Source organism: Vespula vulgaris, chromosome 9, assembly GCF_905475345.1.
Source record: "Vespula vulgaris chromosome 9, iyVesVulg1.1, whole genome shotgun sequence".
Taxonomy (NCBI): Eukaryota; Metazoa; Arthropoda; class Insecta; order Hymenoptera; family Vespidae; genus Vespula; species Vespula vulgaris.
This window is the reverse complement of record NC_066594.1, coordinates 5,133,392-5,154,285: the sequence shown is the minus strand read 5'-3', so window position 1 is coordinate 5,154,285 and position 20,894 is coordinate 5,133,392. Positions and strand designations below refer to the sequence as shown.

General features: G+C 40.4%; 1 long non-coding RNA gene across 3 annotated transcripts in view; it reads left to right on the top strand.

The window, feature by feature from the left end:
• Window positions 1-20,894, top strand: part of LOC127066381 (uncharacterized) — a 576,444-nt gene that overhangs the window by 332,184 nt on the left and 223,366 nt on the right. The gene's annotated exons all lie outside the window — the stretch shown is intronic.

Sequence of the window (20,894 nt, the reverse complement as noted above, 5' to 3'; positions counted from 1 at the left end):
GATGCAGTAATTCTCTTTCTGTTGGGAACGCGCCGGAAACCTTATATTTACGTTGCCACTTTCCATTCGTTGGCCTTTTTTATCTTTATCTAACATCCGATTTCTTGTCGATGCACGACAATTTCTTTTGACTCTTTGCAAATTCCAATAATCGCTTCAACTATCTGTTTTCTCTTATAACACAAAGAACGTAGACACGTGCCATTTAATTAATGTTTTGCGATAAGGATGAAAACGTTTAAAGATTTACGTGATGCTCGTCGCAGATGTCATCGTCGCTAATTAGCCACGATAGCTTACATGATTTAGCATAATGCTTCGCGCGAATTTCATAAGCGACATTTGCATGCGGCTCTTTCCCAAAAAGAAGCAGGGAGATAAGACAAAAAAAAAGACGATGTACGAACTCGCTTTGCTTTTTTGTGAATAGTCGCAGGTAAAAGTCGTAGCGATTTGTTCGCTGCTCGCTTTTGCCATCGCACTCTTTCAAATCTACTGTTTTTTGCTATTTTCTTTTTTCTTTTATTTCAAATACGCTCTGAATTCGTACCTGGTTACGACTACGTGCTACGTATTGCGCGCGGAAAAAGGCCAAAGCGTACCGAAGCGCACCATTGAAGCGCGTCCCGACTATTCGCCACTACGATAGCGAAATTTAATGTTGCTTTCTCTCTCTTTCTAAGCGAGTTTTAGAGCGTACGTACGAGTTCGTATATAGGCCGAGCATAGTTCTAGAGACGCTCTCTACCGAAATAACGAATGATGAATTCGGTACGCCTCGTTCTGTATTTTTTTTTCTTTTTTTTCTCTCTCCCTCTCTCTCCCTTCTTTTTTCTTCTATCTCTTTCCTTTTTTAGTTTTCGCAGATTCAAGCAGCAAAAAACATAGACGCGTGCAAATACGTTTTCTTAACATTTCGATGAAACGTTATTCGACCTTATTTCAAACGAATTGCACCGGTACGTTTGTTTGTGGACAATGAAATAAAGGAATCAAAACGACTTTATAGGTATACAACGCGTACTGCGTATATAGCGATTCTCGTTGATTTTCATCTTTGCTTTGAAACGTTTAGGATTCATCGAAACTCGGCCTCGGCGCTGACCCAAATAATATCCTTTTTGAAATGTAAAGAGAAATCGAAGTACTTCCCGCGCTTTTATTATCGCGCTTGTATGCAAATTTACATGCATACATACATTAATACGTACAAAGATTTCCTCGATTCGAAACGAGAAATAAATCTTTTTATCATCACGAATGTGTAGTTTGTAAAGCGTAACATCCTTAACAACTTTTACCGCAAGAAACTTTGAAAACTCGAGAGTTCCCTGTTCTTATCGACTTTGAAAAGAATCGTATTTTCCGTCCTCGTTGCACCGAGCGACGCTTCCAAGCAGAAACCTTACCCGTAGTCGTGTTTACTGGATTGTTACCGAGATGGCGTTATTCGTTCGCGCGCCATTTTCTCTAGGATTTGAACGCCTTCCATAAAGTTCTCACGAAAATTCCGATAAAACAATTTACTTAGGTATACGTAACTTCTTCGTCTGCGAAGACACGCGAAGTTAATTACGTTCGTATTCTGTGACACTCTGAGAATCCCACGAAATATGATTCTCGAAACATCCTTAGATTCTCCGATAGTCTCTTTTATATATCAAAGATATAATTTTCTCCATATTTCTACTCGACGAACAACAATCTCTTTAACGCCGAAACTTCTGTAACTTAAGGAACTCGAGCAGGATCGAGAATAGCTCGTTGTCTCTCTACGAAGCATACAATAAGTTATAAGGATATATAATTTCCAAGATAACGCTTTCTCCATATCACTTTCATTATCTTCGTCTTCGTTGTGTCATATTTATATGGAAAAAATGCTAGAAGATATAGGAGAAAAAAGTGCGGAGATGTGCTCTAATAGATTGCACGTTCATCGTTGCATAGAAAGCTTTTTTTTTAAACTGTGAACACGCATACACACTCTTTCGCTGTCTCCAAGTCGAAGGTAGGAGAAACAGAAAGAGAGAGAGAGAGAGAGAGAAAAGGGTTCGAGTTTTTTTCAAACCGTCCCGTACGCTCAGAGCTTCGCTTACCTCCTTGAAGAAGATGCGGGCCGCACGTCGTCAACCCTTCTCCTTTTGTTCGCGGTGCGAGAGAGCGCTTTTTTTACTTTACTCCTCTTTTTCTACCACCGCGTTACAATTAGGGATAATTATCGCGCGACGTGGACGTGCTCGCACTCCCTAAGTGCCGTTCCGAGCGCGAGTTAAAAGTCCTTTTCCCTTCGCGGAGGAGTTTCGAGAGGGTGGAACGATCTCGCTAATGACGCGCGCTTCGAAACAAATATCCGCTTTGAGTTCCCACCGGAGAGAATTTTTATTTCGACTTTTATTTCTTCTTTTTCTTTCTTTCTTTCTTTCCTCGCGCGTTCTCTCTCTCTTTCTCTCTCTCTCTCTCTCTCTCTCTCTCTCTCTCTCTCTCTCTCTCTCTCTCTCTTTCTATTTCCCCGGAGATCAAAATCGCAGAAATCGGAGATCAATAAATTTCATCTCGTTTGCAAATATGCATATAAATGATTACAGTAAACAACTGCATCCATAATAAATATGTATTCAAAATTATATAAATATAAGATAAGAATGAAATTAAGTTCTTTAAGATATGCATATTTGAACTAGTTTCAATATTGATATAATACGTCCTAGTGTTTCTAAGTCCATAAAATCAATTGCAATTAGTGAAATTACAATAGAATTAAAGATTAATTGCTCATATCAGATATTGCCAAATATTGCCTTTTTATCATAACCCCTTTCCTTCCATCTATATATTCCATATTAATCTGATTAAAGTGTGATCTTAAAATCGTTATTTCCGACATATGTGGATATAGTTATATTTAAAAAAAAAAGATGAAAAGATTAAAATCCGCAGGAGAAACAGGGGATGCTCGTAAAACTGAGTATACGACGCTCGATCGCTCGTCTAGCTCTACTCGTCGTAATTCCAACGCACGACGTTCATAAAGCTCTTTCGAGCTACAGAGTCCCTCTCTACCGACTACTTTAACGTGCTGTTCTCTTCTCATATGCTTTTCGTTCTCCGCTCCGTTACTGACGCGGAAATGCATTTTTCCTGGCCTTCCATTTCTCTCTTTCTTTCTCTATCTCGTTGGCTGGCATGATTTCGATCTTTCAACTCGTCCACCGGTACGTACGCGTATGCAGAACATCGTTGTCATCGGTGCCTTCCCGCGGTTGTTCTATAAAGGTAGCGTGTTAGTCTGTAAATACACATGCATCCGAACATATATATTTTCAACACAGGGTGAACATGCGTGCGCTCTTGCACGACGAGCTTGTCTCACTCTCACGTCATTCTCGTAATATTTCGATGTGCTGTAGGTTCTCTGGCAAAGGGTTGCCGTGTTTTCTCTCTCTCTCTCTCTCTCTCTCTCTCTCTCTCTCACTCTCTCACTTTTGCAATAAAGTGCATCTCGAAAGAGTCGAAAGGCAGAGGGTGGCAAAACGGCGGTAAGGGGTAGCGAGATAGAGAGGAAAAAAGGAGAAAGAATATGCACATCGTGTTCGGTTCCATGCATGCACACACGCTGTAGATTATTATAATAAAAGTCCCTCTGCTTTGTTCATCCCGGCTCGCGCGCAAGCCGGGAACGCCTTTGTCCGGTAGCGCGCGCGTTGCACTTCTATTTGCGTTTGTCGTACATACATCATAAGCGAAACCGGACGCGCAACGTCAATAGCCAAATGGTGATGACGCCCAGCATTTCCTCTTTTTTCTTCTCAGCATTTTTTCTCCATTTCTGCAATGAAGAAATCTCGAGAAGCTCTTTCACGTTCAACCATGATATATTTTTTCTTTCTTTTTATTTCTCCGATTCTCTATTAATAATTTAAATCTGCATTTTTCTCCGATTATTCATTTTATTTTATTTTATTGTTTTTTTCCATGTGCCTACACACAAGAGAACACGATATTTTTATCTTTTCTTTTGCTCAAGTTTCGCAATCTTAAAAGACTCCGAAGGTATCCAGAAATAGTCGTCGACGAGATATCAAAGCGGCTCGTTTCTCATACCGTTCCGCTCGATCTACGCGGTCTTACCTCACGGTAGGAAAAGAAGAAAAGAAAAACGGAGACGAGCGGAGTGACGCTGAGACGAGTTCCACCAGCCGTGAATACCCTCTCGGTCGTGGTCGCACACGCAGTCTGGGCATGCACAGCGATTTCACATAGAGGCTCATTGTTTTACTTCGAATCAATTACATGGCTCGGCTCCCGTCCGATCCTATCTGTCTGCGAGCACCACCGGGAGCGAGCGTTCGCGTGCGTCTTCCGTTCTGCATCGCGAATCTGCAACCCTGACTACCGAGCGAGTGTCTCTCTTTCTCTCGCGCGAGAGATTCACTGACCGTACAAATAAACTCTCGGCGATCGACGATCTCGTGTCTTCGTAATTGGAACGTTCGGATAAAGCTCGCGACTCGGTCCCGTCGCGGTCTCCGTTCATCGATCTTTCTTCTCCTCCTACTCTTTCGACCGAACGCTCGCTTGTACGATAAACGTTCTTTCGTTTCACATCGACCGATCGTCTCAATTAAAATTTTCTTCTTACGTGAAGGAAATTCGATGAACTCGGCTGAATTCGAATGAAAAGATTGCCGAGTCCCCTGTCTCGAGAGATTTTCGCACGGAATGCCATAGCGAAAGAATAGGTATGTACATACTTCGAAGTCTCGGAAAGGGCCAGAGAAAATTCATCCCTATAAGGGCCTTCGGACGGCGACGAGTTCCATGAGTTTCTTAGGCTTGGTATCTCGGCGAGGTCGTGCAACCAGGCTAACGTGGAATTACGGAGATCGATGTAAGAAACTTGAGAAGAGATCGAGGAAAGGAGGGTGGAAGTGAACGAACGGAAGGACAGAAGAAGATTCTCGACCTCTCTTTGAGGATTACAGAAATGGAACGTACGCCGTGAGCTTTGCTCTACGTGCTCGTGCTAGTACTCGTACTAGTATTAGTACTCGTACTAGTATTAGTACTAATACTCGTTCCTGTCTCCTGTCGTTCTGTCAATCGTGAAACGACGAGTCGACAAGTGGTTACTCGCGAGCTGGCTTGTTCGTTCGCACGAGCACCGGCGTAATTTCGATGTCCTAAGATTTATCGATTTCCCTCTTTTTTCCTCTTTCCTCTTTCTATCCGCGATGATCGCGATAATCATTCTAGGAATTCTAAAGAAACTCAATATCGAGAGTAAGACTCGTACAGCTTCATTAACGGTAACGGAACGCAATTAATTGTTTCGAGTGCTTCGTACTTACTTGTACAAAAGAGAAGATCAGGTTTGTAAAGCAGAAACATGGAATTAAAGGCACGGTGAAGGAATGTTCGCCGTGGAGCGTCAAAAGATGCGACTCGACTTCGTTCTCCGCATGCCGATACCAAGCCGACCCCTTGTACGAGCAAATTAATGAAAATCCGCGCAGTCGTCGAGCGAGATAAGAAGAGCGGACTCTTTCGTTTGCCCGTTCGACCTCGTCTCGTTCAATACCACACCGGTGGAAGATCGTATACGTCGACGCGTTTCTTATTTCCGACATCAATATTAATATAAAAGGACGAGAAATATATCGAAGAGATTTCACATCGAATGAACGCGAGCCCGAAGTAGGAATTAAAATCGAGATTATAGATAGAAAGCGAGTCTATTTTTAGCAAAGCAAAATGTTCGATATAAATCAATAAGTAAATGGCTACGTGCCGGCTATCGCCCGTTTCTTGCACCGCTTGCTCCATAAATATTTACGAAGAGCTCTAATGGAAGAAGCGTAGGAACGTAGAGAATGCGCGACGAGGAGAACGTTTAGGAATTTTTGCGGGTTTGAGTATGTCTCCGAGCTTCGCTATTGAAAATACGTTTTTTAGAGAGAGGAAAAGAGATAGACAGATAGATCTAAGGAAAGAGAGGGATGAAGAGAAAGAGAGAGAGAGTGTGTATCGGTAACGGTTACCGAACGATGCGGTCGGGATGAAACGAAAACGAAGGTAGTAGATTGGACGTACCGATTTAATTTCGTTGCGAATCAGGCTCGGTAAATACCGTCGACGGTATGGATCCCTAGGAGCCGATCGTGGTTAAAAGCGAAGAAGAAAACGATGAGCGCGAGGATAGCACCGGTCGTTCGACCTTGCGCTTTAATTAAACGAACGGAAATGATCCTCAGGTAAATATTAAATACGACGGACGGGGCCGGCCGTATCTGTCTCGTTAACACGTACCGTGCGTGAATATGATTAAACTTGGATCAGGAGGGTAAAGGCGAATGTACTTTGCCCCGGCACTCGTCTCATCCTTCGAAAAATACATGATCGTTTCGACTTTTCGTATCGATTACTCTCTTCTCTTTCTGATCGTAATCGCCTCGTTTACCGTGAGACTCTGTCCATCTCGCCGATTTTCGAGACCTTCTGTTTCAATTATTCCTGCAATTATTAATAATTTATAGAGACATAGAGAAGGAAGCAATAAATGAGGAATACGCAGAAATGAGGATAGTTTATGTACGTGGATAGTTCAAGATTTCGATTAACGATTTCTTTCTTTCTGGAATGAATGAATATTAAACGTTGTTTTTGCATACGAGCTGTTATCCATAATCCGTGCTACGAACGTAGCGGATTATATCGTGAAAAATTAACTTTAAAATGCATTTAAAATGATTTGCATAGATCGATATATCTATATGTTATTTTCGATAATATTCGAAAAGAAAACAAAACGAAGGAACGCGAATGAATCTTTGATAAAGAGGTTTTAATGTCTTCCGTATTTACGGCTTCTTCACGACGTGGAGCTGTCATCGTCCGTCTCATAATTAGTCTCGGCTAACGCGTTTTTGTAAAGGGCGTTCAAGCAACTCTCTTGACTCGGTCGCGTGCTCATCCTAGCCGGCTTTTCTCCTAGCACGACAAGCAAACGACCCCCACCACCCTTTGGTAAGTCGCGCGCATCGCTCGTATCTCTCCTCGTCCTTTCCTCCATCTCTTGGTCCTCGTTCTACCTCTTCCTCCTCCTTCTTCTCTTTCTCTTCGTCCTCCTAAACGCCCGACGCTTTAAATTCGTGCCCGCTATTTTTATCCTCGCGTAGCCGGTGGTTACGCTCGTTACGTCGCGTTAACTTCGCACGCAGCGATACTATCGGGCCGAGCATTAATTTGTACGAACGAGCGGGCAGTCGCCCCGTGACTCGGATAACGAGACAAATCTTAATGACTTTGGCAGATGTACGAGCTTCGTACCAGCAACGAAAACCGCTCTTTACCGGATTCCGCGCGAACCCAGGTCCGTTTGGAGGTACGAGAGATAATCTCTCGACGATCGACGTCGAGTATATATATACATATATGTATGTACCTGTAGGTGTATTCTCCGTTCTCGTCCTACGCTCACCGACACGACTTTTATCGGAACCAAATTAGCGTATCGGGTCTCGCGAACTCGCACTCGAAAATTCGGCGTAGGTACGGCAAAGTTAAGATTAACATTCGCTTTCTCTTCGTTCGATAAACGAAAAAACTTACAAGACCTACTTGCGAAGTCCGCCCAATTAATTTCCTGCAATCACGATAAATATACCCACATACTTCTTTTATCGTTTATTATCTTCCGATCGGACACGAATTTTTACAGACTACGTTTATTATCTAGTAATTAAATTAACAATTTCTGATCAAATCTCTCGGAAACGTTTCGTTTTCTGTCGCTTTTTAATTTGTCGATTTGTAATTCGTCTAGGGGAAACTTTCAAAGTCAATTTGCATCTTGATTTAGAGCTCTCTTGTTTGCCGAAGAAAAATAGGTTCGTCGATCGTGTGTAAAACTATCGGACGATACTCGTCCTTTTCTCGTTGATGGTAATACTGGTGGTGGTTTTCGATCGAACGAAATGGCGACTCGTGTCGCGTGTCGATCAGTGAGTGAGTGAGAGAGAGAGAGAGAGAGAGAGAGAGAGAGAACGAGAGAGGGAGATAGATAGTTAGAGAAGAGCAGAGGGCTACAATTAACGGCTCGTCTCCGACGAATATATGGACCGTTCGTGCAGGACGCTCCCGTCATACGTCACGTCTTTCGGTGCACGTATTTTGGCGTAACGACTCGACTCGCGCACGTTATTCGTGCGCGACGTGAGTAACGATCGGTCGCGAGACGTACATATACGTAGGTACATATTATACATATCGCGGCGAGTTTCGAGTTTCCACGAGCTCGATCGTGATAGACGAGTAGGTGGAATAGGGGAAGGGAAGAAAGAGGATGTTTCACTGATTCGTCAAAGAATGGACCATCGACGGTAGAAAGATGGTCGAAATAAATTTATAGAAAGCTTCTTGAAATAATTTCGTTCCTATCTAACATAAAATGGATAAAATATCGGGTATATCTAGAATATTTATATCAAACTTTTATTTGAAACGAATGAGAAATGAAAAGAAAAAGGAAGATCATTAAGTTGGAAATTGTTGGATTCGCAATGTGGCGTGTGAGAGAATAAAATCGATGCGATCGAACGGACGGATTCGAGATAGAAATTACAATATCTATAAAATATGGCTTTATTTGATTATTCCGATACGAGCCGCGGCTCGTAAATGTAATATACCTACGTCGTTACTCGTGCGTAACAATAACTATGTAGAACCAGTCTCGTAATTTCGAAGTTGCTCATTCCGGACAGGTGTCTGACTCTCTTTTTCTTCTTTCTTCTTCTCTTTCTCTCTTCTATCCTTTTTTCGTTCAGGCGTAGCAATTTTTCGGCGAACCGATGATAATTAGCGAGGCTATACTGTAAATACGCGATGGAAGTCATTTAATTTCCGACTTGCACTAATTTATATCGAGTATACATTTTTCTTGTCGCCGTATGTTTGTACGAGGTGTGTCATGCGTATCGGATGGATGTCAAAAATTTTTATGCGAAATATGAGTCGAATGCGTGTATACCACATATCGCCGCTGTTGCCGCAGCAGTGCGTCGATTATTTCGAATGACAAACATGGGACCTTGAACGTTTGCTCGAAATACCGGTAATACGATTATGTATGCTCAATATACGAATGCGTAGATGGATTTCTTTCATTTAAAATCATTGTTAACTCGTTAACCTTTAACTATTAAATTACTAAAAAATACTGAGATTTTAGGAAACGGTGTTACATCTGTTAAATGAATTTACCTAGTATACTTTATCGCAAACGTTACAAAATTAAAAAATAATCCGTTTTCTTCCTCTTTCTATCCCTTTCCTTTCTCACGTTCCCTCAGCCTCTCTTTCTTTTCTTTAATAATGAAACGCTTTGTACTCAAAAATTCATAAAGCACTTTCCCGAAACACTTTAACAAGTTTTAACAAGAATTAACCAAAGTACTTTAACATTTTGTTAGAATTATATTAAAAAGATTTTGAAAATACATTGAAATACGCAGCTATTCGCCCGGTAGTACTTGCGTTATCTAAATTTACATATCGATATATACGCAAGTAATACCGACCCAGGTCTCACCACGTGGAGGTTGCTGCATCTAGAGACCCATGGACTAACGTTCAGTCTGCTCTAAAATGCGCGTGACCAACTCTTCAAGCAAATAAACTAGGACTTTTAAACGCGCCCGAGTGACACAAGTTTAGCAAGAGTTAATTGAAGGAGTCAGAGTTTAAATATTAGTAAAATATGTTATTTATTAATTATTCCCTATAGAGATTGCAATTTATATTTGTCGAAAGATAAAATTGAATTTATTTTATATTGATCGTGTCTCCGAGAATGTCTTATCGTTTAAATATTAATTTATTATAGTTCATGTATCTCGTATATTGTTTAAATGTTGGTAATATAATATTATTTATTAATTATTTCCTCCCGAATTCGCGATTTATGTTTGTCGAAAGACAAACTGAATTAATAAATTATTAAATTATTGAATATTTAATATTAAATTATGGAATTATTAAATTTATATTGATTTTATTTTATATGATCTTTATCATGTTGCTAGAAATGTTTTTTATTGTTTAAATGTTAATAAAATAATTATAGATCTTATGAAAAATAAAGTTCTAGATTTAATATAATTTAAATTTAAAAGAGAAAAAGAAATTGAGACATTTTCGATCATAATGTAAACAAATATTCTGTTCCCATGACGCATAGCAAAAATATGTTTTAGCTCCATGTATACACAATTGTCATATCACACGCTTCGTTATTATAATTTTATTAGAACTTAATATTATTGAGATAAGAAATATACTAATTATGAAAGATGAAAGTATGAATTTAATTTAATTTAACTTTAAAGAAAAAGAAAATGTGAAAAATATATGACTCAAGTTTAATAATAACATTGCAAAATATTAAATGAACCTACTCGCGTATACGTAGTAAAATGGGACCTTGGGATATTTGCTTGTGTACTCGTTTCATCACAAATTTATTCATGGTCACTCAATGCTCTTCTACTAAATAATTACAACCAATCACTCGTGCCGATTCGGACCTTTCGTCCTCGACATGGTTGAATGATAAGGAAGGACTTAAAAATTCACTTACTACTTAAGAAGTTCTGCGATGGCTCCAAAACACTCGTCCTCGATTTAGGTCGAAATTGAGGGTGGATGATTCGTAGTTGGTTGAAAATGAGGTAGGTCGACATCGAAGTTGGTTGACATCCTCTTCAGTGATGCACTGACTTTAATTCGCGGTAGTTATTTATTAACGAACGTTCACTGAATTTACTTCGTGAAATTCTACTGTCCTTTATAAATACAGTCTGTGCGACTATTAAAACAAAGTACTTCGCGAACAAACACTGATTCTAAGGACTGCATTGCACGCAGTCGATACAAAAACATGTTGTTTAAATCGCGAAACGCGAACGAACAAACACTGCTTCTATTTCGCGATATTTTTATTTTAGCGATACAAACATTCGATTACTTCATTGCTACGCGCATGGTCGTAATCAAGTTCTGAAATATAAAAATTCAAACAAAATAATCGGTATCACTGTTATTATAAGAAACTGTATAAATTATTTAAGAAATATGTGATATAGAAATATACTTACTTTAACTCTTCGATGTTCACTCGTCGAAATACGAAGCACAACTGCTCTGGTAATCCTCAAAGTCAGTCAAGGGTGAAGACTTTTGTTGATATTACACGTAGCTATCGACGAAGAGTTCAAAATTATTGAGTATAGAAATTTTTTCTTTGTTGCCCGTATGGAAAAGAGAATTTCGATGTTTACTTAGAGGTATGCAAAGAAAAACTGAGGCGATGACTAACAAGGTCAGATCAAATTTCGTTCTTGTTGATATTAAATAAAGACAATGATTTTGAGTTGAAAAATTTTCCTTTGTCAAGATATTAAGTTAAATTTATTTTATATTTTACGTGTGTTACAAGCTTTCTAATGTTAAATCTAATGTACCATTATTTAAATATTAGTTTATTATACTCTGACACGTCTTAAATTGTTTAAGTAATTTTAAAATAATCGAAAATATTGATTTTTAAGCTTTCGCGTATAGAACGGTAGAGCTTCGATGCTCGTCAAATACAAAGTAAAACTACTCCGATAATTTTCCAAATCAATCAAAAGTCGGTTTTTGTTGTTATTAGACGTTTACAATGATCGCGCTTTCACATTTCAATAGTATTGAAATATTATTCACTTCTATTTTATATTTAACGCGTATTTCAAGCTATAAAGTTTTTATATGTATGTGATATTGTTTAAATATTAGTTGATTATATTCTTCGCATGTTTCAAATTGTTTAAATAATTTTAAAATACTTGAAAGTATTAATGTTAAGTTGTTTAAATAATATTTAATTATTTGAAAATTTTTGCGTTTAGAAAGACAGAGCTTCGATGTTCACTCGTCGAAATACAAAGTAAAACTGCTCTAGTAATCGTTAAAGTCAGCCAAGGATATTGTTTTGTTGATATTACACGTAGCTATCGACGGCGAGTTCAAAATTATTGAGTATAGAAATGTTTTCTTTCTTCTCCGTATGAAAAGGAGAATTTCGTTGTTTACTTGGCGGTATGTAAAGAAAAACTGAGGCGATGACTAACAATGTCAGATCAAATTTCGTTCTTGTTGATATTAAATGAAGACAATGATACCGAGTTCAAAACTTTTTCTTTATTAAGATATTAAATTAAAATTATTTTATATTTCACGTGTATAGAACACATAACTCATTAATGTTAAATCTAATGTATTATTATTTAAATATTTTTAAATAATATAATATATAATAATTTATTATATTCTGTGCACATTGTAAATTGTTTAAATAATTATAAATTTATCGAAAGTATGAATTATTCTAGCTGAATTGGAGATATATGCATTTCGAAATATTAAATTGATATTATTTTATATTTAACACGTTTTATGAACTATTTAATATTTAAGCAAATATGCTATCGTTCGAGTATTAGTTTAGCATACACCGTGTACATCGTAGATTGTTTAAATGCTTGTAAAATTATTAGGAATATTAATTATTTATGTCCATCCGTATAGAAAGAAAGAGCTTCGATATTAATACTTCGGAATGCAAAGGAAAACTAATTCCATAACTTTTAAAGTTAGTTGAGCGTTAGTTTTTGTTAATTTTATAGGTTGATATAATAAGAGCATGATGTAAACCCGACTTATGCGTATATATGAAATTCAGTAATGGAGATAGAAGCTTCGTCTCTCTCACTGCAGATATCAAAGGACGTCCCTATATGAAATTTATCTTGTGACGAAAGGAACAGCCACCTCCTCGTTTAAATCTTCGTCTTTAAAATGATACTTTGTTCGTAAAAATCGGTCAGGAATTACGTCTCTACTCATTGTTAGCGTAAACCATTATAAAACCAGGGGTGATGAATAGCTTTAAAGTCTTGTTGTTTGTCACGCTTCCACGTTATATAAATTTAACTGATAGTTGGGTAAACTCGTTGAATGAAAAAGACGTTGGTGGTTCCCCGCGGACGAGCAAACCTCTGCAAACTTCCCTCGACGAAGTACGAACGAAAACTCCTTGGCCGAAATGACGAGGGTTGTTTTGACAGGGTTAGGGTCTATTCAAATTATTGCACGCGTGGCAGCCCCTTCGAAAAGACGACGACAACAACGACGATGATGGATGACTTTGTAAAGGTAATGACGCTGGTTTACACCGCGTTTCATGTAACTCGAATAAGTCAGACAGAATTTTTTTTAAGGATTCCTTACCCTCGTAAAGATGGTCTTTAAGTGAAGTCCCACTCTAATATTAATGTCGAGAAGCTCGAAAAGCTGTTAAAAAGCACCTTACTCAAGATATTTCCGTAAAGAACCTTTAAAAACTCATTCGCGGAGGTAACCTGTAATAATGAATCCGTGAGCATCGCTGGAAGCATGAGCTTCGCGAGAAAACTTTCTTGCGTGTCCTCGACGGTACCCAAGCTCGTCCTTAAATTAAAAAACTCTCGTCCTTTATCTCGCACGGTTATACTTAATTAAAATACAAATCGTCGAGAGGAAGAAAGAAAAAAAGAAAGAAGTCGTCGACGATAAAACGGTTGTGCGTGCACACGGACTTCCCTTATCGAAAGCAGAAGAGAGACGAACAATGAAACGAATGTAACACACTTTCTCGTTGTTCGTAATTAGTCGTGCTTGTTAAGAGATCACGTTCTCCGTCCGACCTCTGAAACGATACATCGACCTATCGATTTCTTAGAAAATTTTGTTCGTACGTGTATTCCCTTATCGAGCTTTTACGACGATTCGCATTTGTGAAAACATCGTTCCTTTGGGAATGCAACAGGACACGAACGAAACTCGTAATAAACCTTTTACTCGACAGCTTTTGCGGCCGAACGAAAGCTAACGACCTTAATGAGCCTGTTTTGACGCTTGTCCATCCTGCCGTCTTCTCAGTCTCTCCTTCCAAAGCATAGTGTAATCGCATTACCGAAGTAATTGGCGCCGAAGCGTTCGACTTGCTCGCAACACGCCTAATTGCATCGGATTCCTTGTCGAGCATGAACACAAGCGATATCGAGGCCACGTTCGAATAACGCAATCTGTGTATGTCTGTATATATGTACATATGTATGGATGTATATACTAGCATTCATTGGATCTCTCTCTCTCTCTCTCTCTCTCTCTCTCTCTCTCTCTCACTTCCTCTTTCTCTTTCTCTTTCTTTCTATCACATTCGCATGTGCAGATCGATAGGAACAGTAAGACGAATAATGGCCAACTGCACTTAAGGACTATCCCTCTCGTTATGTCTTTTATTTCTTTGCTTTCTCTCTCTCTCTCTCTCTCTCTCTCTCTCTCTCTCTTTCTCTAACCTCCGATACTTGGAGGAAACATCGATTTACTGAACTTTCTCAATCGAAAAAAAAGTCGACCAAAATTGGAGGGAGAGCGAACGAAAAAGATAATAATTCTTCGTTTTTAAAGAAAGAAGGAGAAACGGAGAAAGAAAGAGGGAGCCAAGTTCCCAGAAGTTCTATAGTGTTCAAGAGTCAATGAAAATACATAAGTCACGTTCCGTTAAAAGTTGGTGATCGGGAACTATTTACGGAGCACCCGTATTCAGACTATGGATTGCGGGCTTACATATGTATGCACGTACTTGTATGTACAAATGAAACAATGCACAATGCATTCGCGAACAACATACACGAATACGCGATATTACAACGGGCTTGAATTTTTCCCATTCTCTCTCTCTCTCTCTTTCTCTGTCTTTCTCTCCCTGTCTATCTTTTACTCGAGCGAGTCTCGTTCTGCTAATTAATCGTGTAATTACGGTGCATTCGAAGTTCGTAATGGAGAGAAAGAGGTAGACTTCCGTCGATCGTAGGTCGCATTGGCCCATCTCGTCCGGTCGAGGCGTTCACAGGTAGTCTAGAGTGTTCAGTGCTCACGCGTAGGTAGGCTTTTCTCGTCTCTTTGATATCGCAAAGGAGAATGAGAGGGAGGGGGACAATAACGGGCGTGGCACGGATAGTCGAGGCTAGTCGGGCTGCGCCCACATAGCCGTGCTAAATTTATATTCGCTTGCCATGGCCTGAGAATATATCGGTGAGTTGGAACCCTTTCCAGCCGGTCTCCTCCGATATGCACTAGAATATCGAGATGCTGTTATCGATAAGCACGAACGAAGGTCGCGCTGCCGTTGCCCATTTTCACCGCTCAACTCGTCCTCGAAGTTTTTTTCCTATCGAGCGAAGGAGAACGATCGGAATACCGTCTTTTTCTTTTCCCCGAGAGACGAAGATGATATCTGATGACGAATGGCCGAACGACCTACTGTCATGATTAAAAGCAGCAAGCCTATAAAATCGATTTTCTACAGTACTTTTGTTGGACTTATTTCAAAAACGTTGTTGGGTTTTTATTAGATCATTACTAATCTTGATCAACATATATATATATATATATATATATATATATATATATTGTAATCGATGTAATATACGTATAATTACACATTACTTATTACAAAAAAATACGGAGAAACGAATAAATATTCTATTAATATTTATCGTCAAGCTTCCGTCTCGCGCGACGTTCACCTTGCTATGACCTAATGTCTACCAACCCGCTGAACAAAACAAAACGAACAAAGCGTAGAAAGAACAAAAACATTGCGATTACATCATCATGCGACAATCTACGTTGGACATTTGTCTGAATATTTTCCAATGCATATACATATCAGAGTTTCTTTACGTTTATAAGAATGACGTGGAAACTTCCGTAGACCATAGAGAATCGCAAGTTCCTTTCTTGGGTCAGTAAATCCTTGGACCGTTTCCAACTTCTCGCGAATAGTATAGCGACCTCGCAAAACGAAGATTCTGCTGGGATACGGAACGATATGATATTACTTACGAGTCGACTTTTCTGTCGATTTAATCGACACGAAAAGTTTCAACGATGCTTCCGATCAGTGACAATGCGAATTAAGTAGCACCTATCGTGCGATCGACTTCGACGCTCTTTCTTGTAGGATCTAAGAAAGCGTGAAGTTAAAAGATAAAGAGAACGGAAGAGGGACCGAATCTCGAACGGTTACCAAGGAGAGAGAACATCGACGATGCTCGTATTCTCTTCGCTTATCCAGCAATGATACGTCTTCGATAAAATCGAGACTCTCGTGGCTCGACTTTGCGAGAGCGAGCGAGCCTTCGAGCTATCTTCATCCGCAATCGGTACTTAAACTTCGCACCGTGAATTTACATCACCGTTTTATCCTCGTGGCCATGATCTAGTTGACTCGTAGCCCAAGGTATTGAACCATACCCGTGAAGAAATCTATTTCGATGAAAAAGCTGTAAAGAGAATATTTCGATGTAAACATTTTTTATTCAATAAAGATAATATCTTTACGAGACAATTATATTCCTATTGAAAAGACATTATTCTCATATATATAACAACGTCGAGATTATTGAAATCATCTGAAACGCCTGAAGTCATCGCTTTTCTTTATTAAATCGGAGAAAAAGCATAAATGCTTGAGGAAGGGTTGGTAGACTCGGTAACGCATGCTCGTAGACTTTCAAGAAATAAAAGCACGATTCTCCTGTAGCTGCAAGACATCGTACCGCAGCTCCGAAGTCAATGTTTCTCAGGGAACGATGAAAGAACGTCTGGAAAACGGAGTTATAAGAACGGCTTTCGAGAGAGAGAGAGAGAGGCTAATTGTTCGCTCAGTGAATTCGAGCAAAATAAGAACCGAGGAATTACAGTGTCTCCTACAGTCTTTTCTCCTTCTTCGTTGAAGTCTTCGTGTTGAAGTTTGAATAACATTGTGAAATTTCGTAAAACAGGAAGGAAGAGTATAGGATGAAAAAGTAAAAAAGAAAAAGTAAAAAAGGAGAATCTCTTTCCGTCTGTTCAAGATCGAAAGGAGAAGATTCTGTCGCTTTGTGACGGAAAAAGCCAGAGGAAAGAAACGAGGAGTAGGTGGAGAAAGGTCGAGGAAGCGCTTTAGTACGACGAGCGACTAAGGTATTACGAAGAATAACGATAATGGCAATGATAATCATAATAGGACGAGGCAATGTCCCATGGACAATGTGTTATTCTCTATTATGCCGACGTACTACGCTCGAGCCGGCCGTTGTAACGTCTAGAGGGGCCTAGATAGCCGCTTTAGAGATCCAACGAGAATGACAACGACAACGACGACAACGATGGCGACGATTCTGATCATTTCAGTAGAGGAGTAATCGCGAGAATGAGATTGAAATGCATTCAGCGCGTTCACGGCCACTTAGGCGTCCGCCTGGTTTATTCTTTTTATTTTAATGGCAACGGTGAAGGTAAAGTCGAAACTGTAGGTGGAAGTGAATCTGTAGAAAAGCTTGAGCAAAGGAAACGCTACTGTCTCTTCCTCTTTCTTCTCTTCTTCTTCATCTTCGTAAATATATTCTTCTTCTTTCTCGTGTATCCTGTAGGCTGTATTTACCGAAGAAACTTTACCAAGTCTCGAATTGTTCGCTGGCGTTGATTTCTCTTTCTCGAGAGAGGAGAGTACAAGGGAGGTCGAAGGAGAAACGAGAGAGAGAGAGAGAGAGAAAGAGACAGAAAGTTTGGATTTCTTTTCGCGCAATCGCAAGAGTATGGCACGGCTTGAAAAGAGAGAGGGTGGAGAACGAAAGCATAGAAGGAGTTGAGTAGTCGAGTAGCGAGTAAACGAAAGGAAGACTCTGGCATCCTCTTCGAATGATCTTTGCATAAACGATCATATTTTCGGTTCTCCTTTCCTTTCGTTTTCTCTTCCGCTCGACCTGTCGAATAGAGTGCGCCGCACACGATGTTCCATTAATCGTTCCACATCACCTGTCTCTTTCGCGTTTCTTATTTGCGGCCAATAATGGAGCGAAAATTCGATGTCCGTATAGATCGAGAAAACAAGGTGTCCGTAAAGGACTTTTCGAAGGTCGATATATTTAACCGAGTCAAAGAAGTCGACGAATTCGCGACATAGTCGCGTACGATCACGTACGTAGGTGGGAAGATGCATCAAGCGTGTGAGAGAGAAAGAGAAAGAGAGATGGGAGCGACCGGTTGCGAAAGAACGCCGCGAGCTCGTAGCGGTCGTTTAAGCGGAGCACAAAAGAGGTAGCCGCAGGCGGAATGAAATGGTACGGAATGCCAGCACCGTGTGAATTACATTCCTGACACGAGCTAAGCACAGCCTCACCATCCCATAGACCTACCTCGCTGAACTTCTTCCTTCTTCCTTGTATCTCTCTCTCTCTCTCTCTCTCTCTCTCCCTCTTTCATTTTCTTCTTCTTCGCCATCTTCGCCTTCCGACACGTTACCCTAATGCCGCCTGCTCGAACGAGCTTCGAGAGTCTCAATCAACAACTTTTTACGAGCTTTTCGTGAGGATGGCCAGCACTCCTGCTTGCTTCTTGATTCTTCCAAATATTGCATTAAAAAAAGGAAAAGGAAAAATAGAAGCATCGTTTTACTTCGATACTCGCTTCAAAACTTTGCAGAAAAATTCTTTCGGCGTTGTTTCAAGAAATGTCTTTTAATGCAAATACTGCGAGTAAAGTTTCCTTATCGTATCTAAGCGTAAATCCACGAAGAGGAGAAGAGATCGATTGGAAACTAATCGATAGGATCGTTCTCGGCTTGCGGACATAACGGCACAACTGGAACGACAAGCATTTTTATAGGGTTGTAAAGATGTCGGGATTAAGTAACATTAAACGTCGATTCGTCGAGACACGTAACTCGGCGTACTTGGAGCGATAATGAATAGTCCATAGTATCAAGCCGTACGTACGATCGAGCGATCTATCTTTGTCTCTCTCTCTGTCTCTCCCTCTCTCTCTCTCTCTCTCTTCTATATCGTCGATGATATTCTATCGTGCACGATATTGCTGAACGACAGTATCGATAATTGCCAATCATTCGTAACGTGCCGCTAGAAATACGTTGTGCATTCATAAAGCAAACACAGGAGATGGACGCGAACAATAACGGTGTTTATTCATTGCTTGCTTCCCGTTAACCGAACACACGCGTCGCTCGATACGATGCAATTTTGCTTAATACCTGTCAAGAATCGTTCTATCAATGGGAAGAGAATTTCATTTATCTATATATTTTTTCTTTCTCCTTCCCTCTTTTCTTTTATCTCTTAATATTTCATGCGTATTCATCGAAAGAGATCGTAGGAAAGAATATTATTGATAAAGGATCGATTAATTAGCACTCGATCAATTTAACGAGTAAGAATCCGACGGTATACGCGTCGTTCGCTCGGTAAAATATTTAAAGTACGTCGAAGAGTTGGAAAGGCATGCCGAGAATTCTTCTTCTCTGTGTCTTCGTGGCAGACATTCGCGTACCGTTCGCGTGAGAAAGAGATTACAAATCATTGGGAAATGCGCGTTATCCGGGATTCATCTGAAAGGAGACATACTCGGCATGGAAGTTAGTAGAGAATGAGAGACTCGCTCGCGGTCCTTGCTTGCGTTGACCTTCCCTCTCAAGGAAAATGCTCTTTCCATGGAGTCGTTAACCCGCTTCGATGTCATCGCTCGCGGACAGCCAATCCGTTGTCTCGCGTCTTCTTTCGCGGAATTGCGAATACACTTCCGCGTAACAAACCAGCATTCAGCTACGGTACGCCGGTGGTGGCTGTAACAGCAAGGAGCCCTGGCGAAGATCGTACGTTGCAAAGGGACTATGACACAACGGTTCGCCTGTACCGGTAATGCGAACACGATGCCAACCACTACTACTCGACTCGATTCCTCTTAGACAAACGGACTCGACGGCTCGGAGAAGCAGCATAAGCAGAAGAAAAAGACGAAGAAGATGAGGAAGCGATGGAGGAGGAGGCAACTCGAGTAACCCGCTCTTTTACCGTTGCCGTGGAAGGACGCACCGCTTGACCTTTCCCTCGACTCCTCTGGCTCAAAGAAGACTGCCAGATGTCTCTCGCGGAACGTACCAACTGCGGATTAGATCTAGACATTCCGACATTTTTTTCTTAGATCAAACCGAACGAGATAACGTCTCTATCGAATTACGTCATGCAGCGAACGTAATCGCTCGCTCGCCTCTCTCGGCGCCCTTCCCATCTCTCTTCGCGTAGAACACAGTGCGAGTTTCTTCTTAAAAGGTTACAACGTTCCAGCTTATCTCTTCTTGAGTAAAAATCTAAGACAAGAAAAATTGTTTAGCTCTTTTTCTTTTTTTTTTCATTTTCTATCGATCGAGATGAAATATAATGTATGAGAAACGATCCGGACTTCGGATCGAGTTCGAAGACCATGAGAGATCTACGATTTAGTAGTGTAACCTCGATAAGAAAGAGTGCCAGTTATTAAGAAAAAAAAATATATGGGTCTCCACCCGTAAGCCACGTTTCCCACGAAAACAACGGCGAAAGGGTGGACGAATCGCCTCGCGGTCGTTACCGCTTTACTGACGACGCCGATTCCTATCCTCCTCAATTACAGATCCTCAAGACGTGACTCGAGAAGCGACCCGAGGATCGTTTCACGAGTTCTCGATCCGACGGGAGAGGTCAACTTTATCGGGGTAACCGCCTACGCTCGCCGCATTAACAATACACGAGAAAATGTCTTACCTCTCTACCACCTCCTACCCCTCGAGGCTACGCCACGTCCGCCGGAACTGGGTACGCGAAATTGCGACTCGCCTTCGGGGAAAAATTATACCTCCCCCTCTTCTTCTTTCTCTTCTCCATTTTATTCTCCTTTCGTTCGATCGTAGCATCGATCTTATTACTTTTTCG